This window comes from Amblyomma americanum, chromosome 9, assembly GCF_052857255.1.
Source record: "Amblyomma americanum isolate KBUSLIRL-KWMA chromosome 9, ASM5285725v1, whole genome shotgun sequence".
Taxonomy (NCBI): domain Eukaryota; kingdom Metazoa; phylum Arthropoda; class Arachnida; order Ixodida; family Ixodidae; genus Amblyomma; species Amblyomma americanum.
The window spans coordinates 108,266,017-108,284,163 of NC_135505.1; the positions used below are offsets into that span (position 1 = coordinate 108,266,017).

At 44.7% G+C, this 18,147-nt stretch overlaps 1 protein-coding gene across 1 annotated transcript in view; it reads left to right on the forward strand.

The window, feature by feature from the left end:
- LOC144104020 (nucleoporin Nup37-like) overlaps window positions 1-18,147 on the forward strand; it is a 41,522-nt gene that overhangs the window by 19,181 nt on the left and 4,194 nt on the right. The window lies entirely within an intron of this gene.

An 18,147-nucleotide genomic window follows, 5' to 3' on the forward strand; every position in this document is an offset into this window, starting at 1 on the left:
AACACACCACTTTGGCCCCAGCTTCATGTAGACGGCACCTCCGGCCTGACCCGACCGGGGGAAATCGGCAGTCGCCTTTTCCTATCCTCCACTCTCTTTCACTTTCCTATCTCTTTCTCACAACTCTCCTATCTCCTACTCACTTCTTAGTTTTTTTCACTTCTCATAGGTGGCCAGGGTTAACCATGTGTGGCCAACCACCCTGAGTTGTGTCGGATTTGGTTATAGTTGAGGTGTACAGCTGGCGTGGGCAGGACTTGCTTTCAAGTTCCTGTCCCATCCCCTTGTTGGACTCCATGGTGGGTGGCTGGTACCATGACTGAAAAACTTCATTTTTTATGGCTCCCCCCCTTTCAAAACCCGATCGCTCTCTCAAGAGAGGGCGGAACGAAGCAGCAGACTGTTTTTCAAAAAAGAAACCGACATTGACATTCACCAAGTTCTATGTAATCCACAGCGAAAGTAATGAAAAACAAGCAAGAATAATTTCTCCGTTCCTTGTGTCTAAATGCCTAACAGATACCCTGGGCCCTGGCTACAAGGTGTCTAAAATGGCCAGCGGAGACTTATTGTTAGAACTTCTTGACAACACCCAGAACTCGAAAATCGCAAACATTGCATCCATCGGAGAAATCCCAGTTTCCATAACAGCGCACCGATCCCTAAACTTAGTCCGTGGTGTCATCTCTGAAAGCGACTTCATACACCTAACCGAGAAAGAATTGCTGGAAGGCCTGTCTGACCAAAATGTCACAGATGTGTACAGAATCAAAACCCGGAAAGACAATAAAGAAATAGAGACAAAACACTTGGTTCTAACATTCAATACAAGTACATTACCAGAAACCATCGATGTAGGATACTTAAAAGTAAATGTCAAGCACTACATTCCAAACCCACGAAGATGCTTCAACTGCCAAAGGTTTGGCCACGGCTCACAGAGCTGCCGCGGCCGCAAAACGTGCGCAAAATGTGCTTCCAAAGATCACGTTTCTGAGGAATGTGACGCAGCCCTGCGCTGCGCTAACTGCGAAGGAGAACATGCTGCATACTCCAGGGCCTGTCCGTCCTGGAAGAAGGAAAAAGAGATTATCACGATAAAAACCAAGGAAAACATTTCATTTAAAGAAGCAAGAAGGTGATTTGCCGTTACCAACCAGTTCTCCTTCACAGCAAAATCCAGCTTTGCTGATGTGGTGCGCAGGGGCGGTGCACCACACAGCACCCCGGTCGCTGCCGAGGCCACTTCCATCGAGCCAATGGCAGGACCATTCACGCCCCAGGCAGGGTCAGCGAAAGCTGCCCTGCCAGTGTCAAAGCAGGGAGCGCCGGTCCATGCGTCGGCATCCCGCAGGACTTCCCCCTACCGGGGGAGGACTGAAACCCACAAACCCGCGGCTTCCCCGCGTTCCTCCAGCGCCTCGCGTGAGGCGATGGATATAACTGCCACTCCGCCTCCACTACAGAGGCGGAACAGCTCTCTTGAGCGGAAAAAAGACAGGCCCCTAATAACGGGCCCACTACTTAAGTAAATCCCCTTTCATTTCCTCTCAAAAACATAAACATGGCTTTTTTAATCCATTGGAATTGTAGAGGACTTATGCGGAATTACAGCGACATAACACATATTTTAGGGTCAATGTTACCCACAGCTTTATGTCTTCAGGAGACCAATCTTGGTCCACAACATGTACATATCCTGAAACATTATAAAACTTATAGACGCGATCGAGAGCAGGCAAATCGGCTATCGGGAGGCGTCGCGATAGTCGTTCAAAGCGGTGTCCCTGCTCAAGAAATTAAACTCAAAACAAAACTTGAGGCGGTTGCAGTCAGTATCGTAAGCTACAAAACACTAACAATCTGTTCCGTATACATTCCTCCACATTTTATGTTAACACTCCATGATCTACAGCAACTGATCAGAGAACTTCCGGAGCCATATCTGTTACTTGGGGATTTTAATGCTCACTCCTCCCTGTGGGGAAGCGAACGCTGTGACGCTAGAGGTCAAATAATCGAAGATTTTATCCTGACGAATAATGTATGTCTTTTAAATACGAAAAAGGCCACATACTGTTCCCCAACGTCTGGGAAAATGAGCAGTTTAGACCTGTCTTTTTGTTCACCTTCTGTTTTTAGTGATTTTAAGTGGGACGTTTTAGACAACCCGTTTGGGAGTGATCACCTACCAGTTTTTATAAGCCTATCATCCTCACCTGCAGTCATCCCGACCAAACCACGGCGATGGAAGCTACATCTAGCTGATTGGGCGTTGTTTAGAGAAAAGGCCAGATTAGAGGACATTTACTCAGAAACAGTTAGCATAGATGAAATCAATGAAATTCTTACAAAGCGTATCATCGATGCTGCACGGCTAGCTATTCCCCTGTCCACAGGCGTGGTGCGCCAGAACCACAAGGTATGGTGGACGCGAGAATGTTGGGAAGCCAAAAAACAACAAAATAAGGCCCGGGGTGTATTTCGTAGGTATCCTACTCACGAAAATCTAATAGCTTTCAAAAAGGCAAAAGCTAAAGCCCGATATATACGGCGGAAGGCGGAAAAAATGTCTTGGCAAAATTATGTGTCGTCCATAAACAGCTCGGTAACATAAAAAAAACTGTGGGAGCAGGTCGGAAAAGTAAATGGCAGCTATTCCCCATTCACCCTTCCTCTGCTGACGGATCCTGGAATTCAGACAAGTATTAAAGAACAAGCAGACATTTTGGGGCAACATTTTTTTATAGTTTCTAGTTCTTCCCACTATACACAGTCATTCTTAAAATACAAAAACACAACCGAAAAACAAAGACTCCCTACGGCAGGCAGCACAAACGAGCCTTACAATAATTTGATTACACTTCAAGAAATACAGAGAGTACTGTCTATAGGTAAACAAACTGCACCAGGCCCCGACGAAATTCATTATGAAATGCTATCCCATCTATCTGAGCCATCTGTAGAAGTTCTGTTAAATTTTTTTAACAAAATATGGGTAGTAGGGAAAATACCAGCTGCTTGGAAAAAAGCCATTATTGTTCCATTTCTAAAACCAGGAAAGCCACCAACCTCCCCTAACAGTTACAGGCCTATAACCCTTACAAGCTGTCTTGCCAAATCTTTTGAGAGTGTTATAAATATTAGATTAATGTTTATTCTAGAATCCCGAGAGCTTCTTGATGTCCACCAATGTGGTTTTAAAAAAACATGTTCCACAGTCGACCATTTAATCCGCCTTGAAAACACAATCCGAGAGGCCTTTATACACAGACAACACTGCCTTTCAGTTTTTATCGATATGGAGAAGGCATATGACACGACCTGGAGGTTCGGGATTCTTCGCGACCTGGCAGAGCTCGGTATCCGCGGGAGGATGCTGAAATATTTGAGCGACTTTTTATCCAACCGTTCTTTCCAAGTTCGTCTAGGCGCAACCCTCTCAAATAATTTTCAAGGGTAGAAACTTGGGCGAGTCGGTAACGGTGATCCATGGAAAGTGAGAGTAGCGCAAAACGGGACAAAGGGACAGAGAAAGACAGACCTGTGTTGTGTCTGTCTTTCTCTGTCCCTTTGTCCCGTTTTGCGCTACTCTCACTTTCCAAATAATTTTACCCAGGAAAACGGCGTTCCTCAGGGATGCATTTTAAGTACTACATTGTTCATAGTAAAAATGAATTCTTTAACCAGTATAATTCCACAGTCCATTATGTACTCGGTCTACGTTGATGACCTTCAAATTGCATGCACATCTTCTAGCCTGGCAACTTGTGAGAGACAACTACAACTCACAATAAACAAATTAGCTCTTTGGGCAGACAGAAATGGATTTAGGTTTTCTCCACAGAAAACTGTTGCGGTTCTTTTCTCGCTGCAGAGAGGACTGCAGATTAATCCCACCCTCCACTTGAACGACACCACACTTCCAGTAAAACAAGAACACAAATTTTTAGGCTTAACTTTTGACGAAAAGTTAACGTTTCTACCACATATAAACACACTAAAAAAGAAAGCCACCCAATCCCTGAATATACTTAAAGTACTCTCACGGAAGCATTGGGGATCCGATAGGAGGTGCCTATTGCACATCTATCGCTCTCTAGTACGCTCTTCGTTAGACTATGGATCCATAGTGTATGGGTCTGCGAGGCCATCATACCTTAAAAAGCTAGATCCAGTACAAAACCTCGGGTTGCGCCTTTCAACTGGTGCTTACAGAACATCACCCATAAATAGCGTTCACGTAGAAGCAAATGAACCGACCCTCACCAACAGGAGAACAATGCTTACCTGTGCATACGTACTGAAAATAAGGTCGCTACCGAAACATCTTTGTTACACCATAGTTACAAAATGCCCATCCAGAACACTGTTCACCAACAAACCTCAAGCTGTAAAACCATTGCTCCTCCGCTTTGAAGAAATATGCCAAGAAATAAACATACTAGATGCACTTCCTGATGTTGCCCAGAGACCCGATAGGTTGCCACCTTGGTACTTGTTTCCTGGTGTATGCGATTTCGCACTGACACACATTCAAAAAAGACATACCCCACTGGAATATATACAGCAAGAGTTTCTTGGAGGAAGTGAAAAATACAAGAATTGCACAGATTTCTACACAGATGGATCTAAGACAGCACTCTATGTAGGGAGCGCGATAGTGCAAGGGAAATGGGAAAAAGTAGTAAGGCTGCCTCAGTGCGCTTCAATATTTACAGCAGAATGCTACGCCATTGCTCTAGCTGTAGAACAAATATTGAAGAAAAACATACAGAACAGTGTTATCTACAGTGACTCCTTCAGCGTAATTACAGCAATAAACCCCAGAAATGCAACAGAACAAATATTGAAGAAAAACATACAGAACAGTGTTATCTACAGTGACTCCTTCAGCGTAATTACAGCAATAAACCCCAGAAATGCAACTGAACCCTTAATAGGAAACATAATACATAATGTAATACGAGCTGATTCACAAGGACATACAATAAAGTTTTGCTGGGTTCCCAGTCACGTGGGCATCAGCGGAAATGAGAAGGCTGATGCAAGCGCCGTACTTGCCCTTAACGCAGAAATAAAACCAGTAAACATACCGCATAAGGACTGCATAAAGTCAGTCCAGAATAAATTGAGAGAAAAATGGCAGGCCTCTTGAGACAACGAGGTTAACAACAAGCTGCACTTTGTAAAACCTGTCCTGGGTGAATGGAAGACCTGTAGGCACCAGGAACGATTTATTGAAGTAATTTTATGTCGTCTCCGCGTTGGACATACACACATTACACATAATTTCTTACTAACGAAACAAGACAAACCTCGTTGTGAAAGATGTGGAGACGAACTAACAATAAACCATATTTTATTCTCTTGTGCAAAACTCGAAAAACTAAGAAATAAGCACTTTACGAAGTTTTATAATGAATACATTCCTTTACACCCAGCGCTGCTTTTAGGCGAAAATGCCATTGTTAACATATCTTCCGTTTTTAGCTTTTTAAAAGAAGCAGATGTTCTTCAGAAACTGTAAACTTTGATCCACAGCTTTGCTTTAAAATGTGATGCATTTCAGCCATTTTCTCATTCCATGAGAAGAGGGCTGAGGTGGTTATTTGAATGGTTGGGAGCCTCAGGATCCTTGCCCAGCCAAGGATGGCTACTGAGGTTATCTGACCTTCTTGAAAGCGTTTATTTTTAGCCATTTATAAAATTTCTTCTTTCTCTTATTACTACCAGAACGAAATAGCAATTTAAGTCCTCTACACAACCATGTTTCCTCCCACCTACAGAAAAGTGTTCATATACCTTGAGCCTGGCGCATGATAGCCTTAGCTGCTTATGTGCCATTAAACCCAACACAACACAACACCAAGTTGTCATCGACATACTCGGCCCATTTTCAGAGTCCTCGCTGGATAACCGCTACATTGTGGTCGCCACCGATTACCTCAGCCGATACTGTGAGACTAAACCTCTTCCCCTTGGTACTGCTGATGAAATTGCGAACTTTTTCATTCAAAGCATTGTGCTTTGTCACGGTGCACCCACCATCGTTTTAACTGATAGGAACAGCGTTGACATCGGCCCTTACGCAGGAGGTTATACGCCTAAGCGGCACCAGTCACCGCAAAACAACCGCTTACCACCCTCAAACGAACGGCCTCACCGAACGGCTCAACAAGACGATTGCCAACATGATTTCTATGTATGTTGACACAGACCGCCGGAACTGGGATGCCATACTTCCTTACGTCACCTTTGCCTATGGACCTCCTTCACCCCGCGACGTCACGAAGATGCGGTGGCGCTGATGTTAGCAGCGACTTTCGCATGGTAGGCAAAACAGGTTCCGCTTGCCCGTGCCTACCGCAGCTGCCGCAGCTACCGGCGGCTGCTTCAAGCCTGTGCACTGCAGAAGCAGTATGTATTGACCAGCTGCGTCACTGCTGGATCCGCGTAGTAGCATAAAAAATATTTAATTAGCCTCGATAGCTTCCTCGCGCATAAATGCCGCATCCGGAAACTGGCTGACAGGCATTGGGCCACGGTAGTAAAGCGCGAAGTCCGGGAGTCGATAGGCACTGCCACTCAATGCACTTAATAGCATGCAAGTTACTGCGTTCATTCACCTGAACTTCAGGATAGTAGGCTGATAATTGCTCAAGGAAAAAAAAGACATATGCAGCTGCACATGTACTTATCACCTTGAGCCGGGGTGCACGGGGCGCCGACAGGTTCGCTCGCCCCCCAAGGAATGCGTTTTTTTGTTAATAGCACACCATATTTTAATGGCTCGTTTTATGGCATTTAATATTTACTTGAAACTCTTTCTTGATATGACGACGTAATTATTTCATTCGAGTAGAAAGAAGTCTGGTAAGTTGTGCCAATCTTGCGCGGTCGCGTTGGTGTGCTTAGAATAGCGTACCTTAAGTGTGCTAAACGCCATATGCTTTTTCATTGCATCATGCATGTGTCATGTTTCATGAGGTAGTACATGATCGCGAAGCTTGTTTGGAAAGAAGCAGCCGCAGGCGTGCTACTAACAGACACGTGGCGAGATTGAGAGGGGACGCGGCAATGAAAAGTGTTTTCGTTATTCATGCATGCGATATGTAACTAAACTTGGTGCAAATATGAAATTACTACGCTAGTTTCAGTAATTCCTTTTATTTATAGCTATACCTGGTGCAGTTCTGGGTAATTATAATTAACACCGTTGTCAAGTCCCCCCAAGGTCTCAAATAATTGAGTATATAGTGCGCAGTTTTTTTATGCCAGCATGTACATAAAGCCCTGTTCTGTACGATGACGCGATTAGTTCTTTTTCTATATGATCAGTACTTATGCATGCATAGTTACATGAAAACGTTTCTTACAAGAAATAACTAACACAGTACTGCACGTGTAGGGAAAAAAATCGATAGATTTATTACGCTCCTCAACGTCTCAGGAATAGTTTGCGACAAACTGAATCATTTGATTTTCATGCGAATTAGGAAGGTGAGTGATCCAGTCGCAGAAAATGTGAGAGGTCACAAAACGAACCTTATTTATTCCCTCGTTTATAATAATAATTGGTTTTTTGGGGAAAATAAATGGCGCAGTATCTGTCTCATATATCGTTGGACACCTGAACCGCGCCGTTAGGGAAGGGATAAGGGAGGGAGTGAAAGAAGAAAGGAAGGAGGAGGTGCCGTAGTGGAGGGCTCCGGAATAATTTCGACCACCTGGGGATCTTTAACGTGCACTGACATCGCACAGCACACGGGCGCCTTAGCGTTTTTCCTCCATAAAAACGCAGCCACCGCGGTCGGGTTCGAACCCGGGAACTCCGGATCAGTAGTCGAGCGCCCTAACCACTGAGCCACTGCGGCGGGTCCCTCGTTTATGGAATCTTCGCTTTCGCTTTGGTCAAAGAAATGCGGCACTGAAATCAAAGAAATTACCTCACAATTTTTGACGATCACACTTCTAAAAAGCGTAATTTATAAATTTGTATTCAATATTTTGCTATAATTTTTCGTCACGAAACTAGCCTTCAGGGCTAGGAAAGAAAATAATTCTAGAAATCAAAAATTTTCACCAAATCGACCAGCCTAACAAGCGGACAAGTCGGCCTGGCTGGTGCGTGGTCATGCGGCTAAAAACAGCGCTAAGCGAGACAGGAGATCAGGGACACGACGCTGTCCCCACTTTTCGCACAGCGCGACACGTACGTATGTCAGCAGACGCTGAGCGCACGTCTGCTCCGCCGAAACAAGGCCAGCACTTCCCCTCACTACTGTCCCGAAGTAAAATCATTCCGGCTAGTGCAGAGTGTCAAAACTTGTTTTATTCAATGCCTAGCGCATAAATAAATGGCAGGAACGCTTTCTACATGTTTACTACTGACCATATATACAGTACAGTGGCAAACTATTTCTCTTTATAGGCCGCACATGGCCAACGCGAGCTCGTGTACCTCGACAAATTACTAAGTTGGAAGCATCGACCATTGCTATGATTCGCAGAAACTGGAAACGCGCCTACAAGCCTTGAAAACCCGCGCTCAACACCTATCCGCGACGCCACTCCCCGACCTTTTGCCTACCACGAGCTCGCTAGCGACTGCAGCGCCACCTCGTTTGTTTACAAACATGCAGGAGGTCTATAATACTGCGGTCCAGAAAACGACACGCTTCACTCCATTTCGTTTAGTACATGGTCGCGAAGCCACAACCAAGCTAGATGCAGTGCTGCTTCCAGCTAGCGCTACCCCTCTGTTATGGGTGCTGCCCAATTTGTTCGTTACGCTGAGGCTGCCCGCCAACTCGCTCGACAGTGCATCCGGCACCAGCAAGTTCACGACGCTCGGCGCTACAACCTCCACCACTGAAATGTGTGTTACCTGCCTGGCGAACAAGTCTGGATGTGGAGCCCAATCTGCATACGGGGACACTCTGAGAAGCTTCTACGCAGATACTTTGGGCCCTGCGAGGTGCTCCGCCAGCTCAGTAAAGTTACCTACGAAGTTCTCCCCCAAGGAGCAGTTCGTTCTTCTAGACGGCTGACCTCCGAAGTTGACCACGTCGCTCGGATGAAGCCGTACCACGATCGCTAGCCTCTCGCGCGTGTGTACACCACACGCCAGACACGTGCAACAACCCTTGTGGTCCTGCCTGCAATTGCTACTACATTGAGCCAGTGTCTTCAAGAGAGAGGGAGCAATGCCACACTACTAACTCCTCTAGTGGCGCCATACACCGGCTTGGCAGCATCGCCCGGAGCACGATGCTAAACTTCGTGCTTTGCTTCGTACAGGTTTTGCTGGGACTGCTCGGAAACACCGGCGGCAATCCTTCACCCATCGACGGTTATGCCTGCAGGGTGACATCAGCAATACTGCTGCAGCACCTGCCTGATTGCTTGACAGACACGCTGCATCTGACAAGACTACCGCACGTGGAGAACTGCGCTGTGACGTGCACTTTGGAGCGTCCGTTCAGCACTACAGCGGCCCCAGTGACATCATCTGAACCCTATAAAATCCCGGTCCGTCCCTCGGCGCCTTCCAGTGGGCTTGGCAGCATCGCCCGGAGCATGTTGCTAAACTTTGTGCTTTGCTTCGTACAGGTTTTGCTGGGACTGCTCGGAAACACCGGCGGCAATCCTTCACCCATCGACGGTTATGCCTGCAGGGTGACATCAGCAATACTGCTGCAGCACCTGCCTGATTGCTCGACAGACGCGCTGCATCTGACAAGACTACCGCACGTGGAGAACTGCGCTGTGACGTGCACTTTGGAGCGTCCGTTCAGCACTACAGCGACCCCAGTGACATCATCTGAGCCCTATAAAATCCCGGTCCGTCCCTCGGCGCCTTCCAGTGGGCTTGGCAGCATCGCCCGGAGCATGATGCTAAACTTCGTGCTTTGCTTCGTACAGGTTTTGCTGGGACTGCTCGGAAACACCGGCGGCAATCCTTCACCCATCGATGGTTATGCCTGCAGGGTGACATCAGCAATACTGCTGCAGCACCTGCCTGATTGCTCGACAGACGCGCTGCATCTGACAAGACTACCGCACGTGGAGAACTGCGCTGCGACGTGCACGTTGGAGCGTCCGTTCGGTCCGTCCCTCGGCGCCTTCCAGTGGGCTTGGCAGCATCGCCCGGAGCACGATGCTAAACTTCGTGCTTTGCTTCGTACAGGTTGGTGAAAAACGACCTTCTCATGATTCTCTCAGAAGCAATTGTGTTTTTCTGGTGGTGCTGCCGAGCCCTGGCCTTGTTAGTCAATGCGTGACAGAATCGTTGCGCGTTATTTGTTTGCTGTTAAAACTCAGCGGCGACGTTGAGGAAAACCGTGGTCCAAATGCCGATAAATTAGAACAAATTCTTCTTACTGTCACATCCATAAAGGCTTCCCAGAATCTCTTAGAAACAGGTCTGCAAAGTGTGCAAAGCCGGCTTTCCGAAATAGAAACTAGTCTTGCCTCCCTTCAGCTGTACAATGAAAAGGTACAAAAATGCGAGGAAGCCTTGAGTGCAATGGGCAAACAGTTAGAACAAATGAACAGCAAACGTGATGATTTTGAAAACAGAAGTCGCAGGAACAATATAATCATTTTTGGCATAGAAGAACACGAAGGCGAAAATACTGAGGAACTTAGAAAACGGGTCAAGAATGACATATTCAAAGGCACTCTAGGCATTGATGTTAGATCTATCGAGCGTATCCACCGGCTAGGAAAAAGTAACGCAGATCGGGCACGGCCTGTCATACTCAGATTATACGACTTCTCCGAAAAGCTAAAAATCCTTCAAAACTGCTTCAAACTGAAAGATAGCGAGTGGTCAATCACCGAGGACTATTCTGTACCGGTTCGTGAAGTACGCAATAGGCTATGGCAATCATCCAAGATAAATAGAGACAACGGTGATAAGGTGGCTGTGATATTTAATAAACTAAAGATAAACGACGACCTGTACATGTGGGACAAAAGCGAAAACAAGCGAGTCCTGCTAAAGCATGCCGAGCGTGCACCAACCAAAAGTGCCGCGGGTAGCAGCGACTGACCACAGGCTTCAGCGCCATTTACACTACGTACTATGTTTCAATGCCAGAAGTATAGTTAACAAAACCGATAATTTTGAAGAACTGTTGTTGCTGTACTCACCGGATGTAGTTGTAATAACAGAAACATGGCTACATTCTGATATACACGACTCAGAAATAGTTCCCAGCTCCTACGCCTTGATCCGCTCAGACCGCGATGGGCGAGGAGGCGGCGTAGCCATTGCAATAAAAGAGAACCTCGTTTTCCTGAAAGAATGTGGCATACCAAACCATGAAAGTGTCTGGTGCACTGTCAACATTAAGGGCAACTTGGTACTAGTGGGCTATATATACAGACGACCGAATGCACCAATTGATTACCTTCTTCAAATGCACGACTTCCTTCATAGCAAATTTAACGCTCGCGCAAAATTCATCGTCACAGGCGATTTCAATTTGCCAGGTATCGACTGGACGAACTTAGCAATAGGAAAAAACGAAATAAATAACTGCGAAAAGCTTTTGGATATAATGTTTAGTTTTTCGCTATCTCAAGTGGTAAATGAGCCAACGCATGTCCAAGGAACCGCAATTTCTGTACTAGATCTAGCCTTTGTGTCTAGTTTTCTCTGTCCTGAAATTAGTGTGGAAAACGGGATTTTCGGACCATAAATTGCTCTTTCTCACTTTTCCTCACCTGCGCCACCACGCGGATCGTAATCACTGTAACTCTGTCGTCACTATTAAAGACTACAGCAGGGCAGATGATGTAGGCAATATTGATCATCTAGAATCAATCCTCGACAGTTTTTCTTGTGCAGATTCCCGCTGTGTAAATAACCTATGGCTACAAGTAAAAGCAGCGATAACACAGTGTGAGGCAAAATTTGTACCTACAAGGATAAAACGAACAAAAAGGAAAACCCCGTGGATTACACGTAACATCATTCATCTGAAACGAAGACTACAGCGTATGCGCAGAAGAAAAGGATATAGTTTTCAGATAAGTGAACTTGCGAGCAAACTAGGACTGAAAATTAAGAACGCGCGGGAAATGTTCTCAACAACTTTATCTAATTTTATTACTCGAGATCCAGGAATGTTCTGGTGGTATTTATCGAACCCTGAGCCCCGTGTATCACAAATAGAAATAGATGGTAGAGTGGTTACAGACCCTCATATTATCGCAACTTCTTTCAATCAACATTTCCAGTCTGTATTTGCTCGTGAGTTTGCTACAAGCGCTATCATAAGTGAGCCACAATCACTGATGCCGGATATCGTGATTACCGAGACAGGTATAGTGAACTTGCTTTTGCAGATTGATGTCAAAAAGTGTCCTGGTCCAGACAACATATCAAATACATTTCTGAAGTGATACGCGGAACAACTGGCCCCGTTTCTGCACAAAATTTTCACACTATCCCTAGAAACGGGCGCCCTTCCGTCCGACTGGCTATGTGCAAAGGTAATTCCAATTCACAAAAACGACAGCAGACTATCTGTAGATATGTATAGACCAATTTCATTAACTAGCTGCAGCTGCAAGCTATTAGAGCATATAATCAACAAATCCATAACAACGTTTTTGGAAGAAAATAACTTAATTTACAGCAGACAACACGGCTTTAGAAAAGGACTGTCAACAATCACTCAGCTATTAGAAATAACAAATGATTTTGCTCAAGTGATCGATTCCCAGCTTCAAGCAGATGCCATTCTGATCAACTTTAGGAAGGCATTTGATCGTGTTCTACATTCTAAATTAATCGACAAGCTCTGTACTATTGGCATTAACTCAAAAGTAATAACCTGGATAAACTCTTACCTCACAGGTCACACGCAATATGTTGAAATGAATAATGCACAATCCGAACGACTGAACGTTTTCTCCGGGGTCCCACAGGGATCCGTCTTGGGGCCGATCCTTTTCCTAATATATATCAACGATATCTATGCCTGCGCTGAACCTGGAGTAACAATAAGGCTTTTCGCTGACGACTGCGTTCTGTACACTATGGTACGTAGACCGGACGACCAGTTAAAATTAAATTCTTCTGTAAATAACATTGCCAGGTGGTGCGAAACATGGGGAATGGAAATTAATATCAACAAAACGTCTTGCATCTCATTTACCCGTAAAAAAGTGCCTCTTGTATATTCCTACAACTTATCAGGATCTAACATAATGAGGGTGCATACGGTGAAATATTTAGGCGTTACATTTACCCATAAGCTAAGCTGGAACACGTATATATCCAACACGTGTGCAAAAGCATTCAAACAGCTGGGGTTCCTCCGTAGAAAACTGTCAGCAGCTCCTCCTCATGTAAAGTTAACAGCCTATAATACCCTCATAAGGCCCATCCTTCAATACGGCACCATCATTTGGAGCCCCCATCAGTCTTACCTCAGCGATCAACTCGTAAAAATTCAAAATAAGGCCCTCCGGTTTATTTATTCCTGCTACTCACGTCATGACAGCGTATCTTCCCTGCGAGCTAAAGCGCGTATCCCTACCCTTGCTTGTCGGCGACGCGTTGCTTCGATGAAGTTTCTTTTTATTCTTTACAATGATCGCATAAGACTTGATAAAAATCAGTACATCAAGGCACCTTATCATCGTTCGAAGCGATTAAACCATGAAAAGTGCATCAGACCCATCCCAACGTTATGTAACATATAAATTCTCATTCTTTCCGTTAGCCATTGCAGAATGGAATAATCTGCCTCACGAATTCATGAACGACGTCTCTCTTGATATCTTTTTGAAAAACGTAGAGTCGTTTTTTGAAAAACAGAATTTACAATAAAAAGAGCAAAAGAGCATCGTGTTGACCTGATTGTATCGCTTTGTGGTTTCGTCGTTCTCCTTTCCAGTGTTTTAAATGCATCAAAATGAACGTGTATAGCAATGCGCATGTCCTTTGACCGTTGATGGTCTCAGCCTACTTGCTATGGTCTTTTCTACTGCAGGCGCATGTTTTGTATCTCGTGTATGTTATACTGGATGTGCTATTGTTTGTATAATTGTTCTATTATTTTGCCCACTCCTGTAAGAGCCTAACTAGGCTTACAGTATGCTTAAATAAAAAAAAAATAAACTGCATTCTGGCAAGCCTTGAGCCATCTCGGGGCTAGATGCTTCGTCTTCATCATCTCTCGTGCTACCTGCTGCTTTGCGCGCTCCAACGTCTTGCGCGTCTAAGTAAAGCAAGTAAACCAGCCCTGCTTACGTGAACCGTTTCTCGGTGACAATATTTCCTGGTTCTGAGGCAAACTGACCTTGCCTCAAGTTCATGGATACTGACTCTTAAGTTATATAGTGCTTCCTTCCGGATTTCATTCTTACCAGCTCTGTATTCGCACCTTCATTCTTTTGTTCTGATTTTTTCTCTAAGAACTTGTACTCCGTTTCATACATAGCAGGCAACGCTGCGGAGAATGCGGAAGTAGTCTGTTCGTGAAACCATACTCCGCCACGCATATCATTCGTTCTCAAAACTCAGATGAGTGTTGGGAAGAAAACTAAGAGCAGTGTGATACGAAGTGTTAGCATTGAAAAGCACGGTGGAAACTGTGAACCGCTCAGTGTTCAGGCTTTCTGATTGTAATTTTCACTGAGCGAACCACTTTTCGGACATGGATTGAGTGATTCATCCTGCCAACCTGGTGTCATATCGCCTCGTGTAACTTTTGCTTCTTGAAGACTGGATGAGTCACAGAGCGAAATTGTGGCAAGAGGTAAAACAAAGTCCAATAGGTGCCAGCCATGGCAATTAAGGTTTGTCGCAACAAAATATGCTTGTGTTCACTTTTGTTGTTTGGCGAACAACTTTCTGGGTGCAGACTTAGCCTGTGTGAACAGGCGGGCTAGCTTTGGCAGCATTGCCTGCTTTGTATGAAATGGAGTATAGGAGTCTTGGGTTCACAGACTTCTTTCTTTTGGTGTTCCATAGGCATGTTGTTCCTCTGGAAGAGCAAAGTCATGTTGGATTAAACTCTGCAGAGCTTTCGTCTTATCCGGCAGACAGGGATGTACTTCACTAAGTAACTCGCTGCTCCCAAGAACCTTTGCACATCATGCTTTGGTGATGGTCGTGGAAAGTCGGCAACACACAGAATGAGATTTTCATCCACCTTCATTTCTCCTCTTGTGATTGCATCTCCCTGGAATTTTTCTTCATGAGCGCCAAAGATACCATGAGCACCAAAGATTTGTTCAGGGTGAAACTAGTTTCGTGAATCGCCTTAAGCACTGTCCTCAAATGACTGCCGTACTTGGGCTTTGTTGCGTCCCAGATTATTATGTCGTCTATGTACACTCTCGCGTTAGGCATGCTATCCAGAGCTTGACTGATTTTCCTTTGAAATATTTATTATGCGAAGCTTAAGCCAAAGCCCCACACACTGTACTGAAGGTGCAGATTTGGGACGAGTGTTCATCTAATGGTATGTAATAAAACCCACAATTGGTATCAAGTTTGCTGAAGTAAGTGGCACCAGCCAAATCTGCTTCAATATCTTCTGTTTTATGAAGCTCGTACATTTCGCACTTGATGTTTTTGTTGGTATCCCATTTGTGACACCATGCTTCGAGGTACAGGACACTGACGCTGTGACTGGCACGGGAAGAACCTTGTATTGCACTGCGTTTTTTTTATACCCATAGATCTGGCCATGCAGCCAGACGACACAGCGTAATCTGCTACATATCGATACAGTGATCTTCCAATGTCCAAAATTTTTTCTCAAAGAGCACAGGGTCACAAAGTAGGCTGCCAGTCTGGCAGTGGCGTGGTAAACAACCGTAATGTTGGAGGTGCCCATCATCCCCTAATGTCCCTAGAGCTGCGTATTTGGCCAGAAAGCATTACCACGCACTGGTCATTCACGATAAGTAAGGCTGTGAGATAGTATTTAGTATTTCTGGTAAGTCAGCAGTGATAATGTAGCAATGTTCAAATTTTATTTCACAGCTTCATATCTCTTTCATGGTTGGTACTATAATTTTCAGTTACTTATAAATATATATGACTGCAAAAGTCCAAATTAACGGTCACGAATGCATATTCGTAATCTGATGCTCTTTGGATGAGGTTTGTACTCTGATGTTTTAAATAGAGGTTTCAACTTGCATAAGGCACATTTTCAATTTTAACTCAGATTAGTTCTGTCTGTGCCTTTTTATGCCAAATTGGACATGTTGACATAATCGTATACTGATTGCAATTCTTCATGTTAATACAAACACTCAACAATATGGAGTTAGGTAGTGTTGTAGCTTTTAGGATTAATATCCCTTGAAGAACTAGCTTCCTAATGGTGTCTCTGACCCTTTCATAAAGCTGCTTGCTGTGATAATACAATCACTTGGCTCAAGACAACTCTTAAGACAATGTATCGTACCTAATGCAGCACGCATAGGCAGGTGTTCCACTAATGACTCTGTTATCAGTATCGATTCTACACGACTGATTAGGGTGGACATCTATGCTACTGTTGTTTAGAGCTGCTCTGGCATGCCAAAAGAGTACTGTCTGCAGCTTTTGCAGCAGCATTTCTGTAAGCATTTTATTCCTGCATGCAGGGCTAGTCACATGAGCATTGCTTAACGCAACGAATGCGGTTAATGGCACTGCGCTGCATTAAAAGGTCTCATTTATTATGACTCGTGTTTTTGAGAACAATCTGGGACCCAACAGCTATCTGATGATGTCATAAAAATGCCAGTTATTTTACACTTGTTTGTTCTACAGCCCATAACATTTAGCTTAGCTCCATTGTGCATCGATTTCCTTAACTTGTCAACTCCTTGAAAACGAAGATGTTGGGATAGAATAGCAGCAGTAAAGTAGAAAAATGGTTTGTTTCTAAACAGAGATTACTGCATTGTGGTGTCGTATGTCTAGTCAGATACTAATTGTACACTGACTATCGCGCAGCCAGGCAGTATATGGTCACTTAGAATGGGCAGGGGCTCATTTAAAAAGTATTTTTTCTCAATGCTGCCTTGTCCGCCTTACGTTGCAGGCTTGAGATGCCACCTGTAGGAATGGTAGTGTTCAAATGCTTCCTATATTCTTTGGTGTAACAAATATATGCAACGACGTAGGAATTGCCTGGATTCTCACGTAACCAAGCACGAAAAGATGATATCGAGAACAGTGCAGTTAACACATGCACTTTGTGAAAAGAGGGTAAAGTGAATAAACGTATGCTTCATGCATCATTTTATCACGACTGCAAACTCAAGTTGCAAACTTGGACACGAAAAAAAAAGTTATGACATCACTACAGGGCCCGCGTTAGAGGAATGCGTAAGCATTGATGCTTCCTTGCCCTTATTTGCCTAAATTAATCAAGTTCCACCAAGTTGTCATACTTGGCACGACACTTCGTTTTGAAATATGGTGCTGCGCTTTAGCTCTGCCCTCTTCTGGTGCTTTCATATTTGGCGGCACTTGTGCCCACTTTTTGGACATTTTTGGCTCTAATTAATAAACTAATTACCTCGCATGCACCTCATGATATCCGCTGCGATAATTTTTGATGCTCTGTCTAATGCAACCATTCTTTTTCTTATAACTCAGTTCGTTCGAACCTTCTCGTGATGACACGAAACAGCAAACAAAAAGGTGCCCCTGCCTGCCTTTTACTGTTAGCATCAGGAGTATGAGCTCGCCGGAAATGTTTCTGCGAGGCGTCGCGGAGTGTCACGTTGACATGTCCGAATGCGATGAGTTCCCGAGGCAAGAGACAACTGTCTCACCAATGCCTGCAGCAGTTACTCCGTCTGTCGGCGTTAGGGTCGCTGCAATACGGGTGCCCTCCCTTGTCGGTTAAGGTAACAAGAAGGAACGACATTGCGGGGCATAAACCCGTGGGCACAGAGCAGGCTGAGTGCCCACAGCAGAGAGAATGCGATTTGTAGTTTAGTTTTTGATGTCTGCATTTCCTTGTACGCTTGACTGTACATTGTCAAATGTCACCTTGATTTTGTCGCTGAGATGACTTCCACAAGGATAGATTTGCTTTGAAATGCATAAAGCTATGTGCTGATAAAATAGGGAGATGCTGCAGCATGTTCGATCTGCAATTTTTGGTG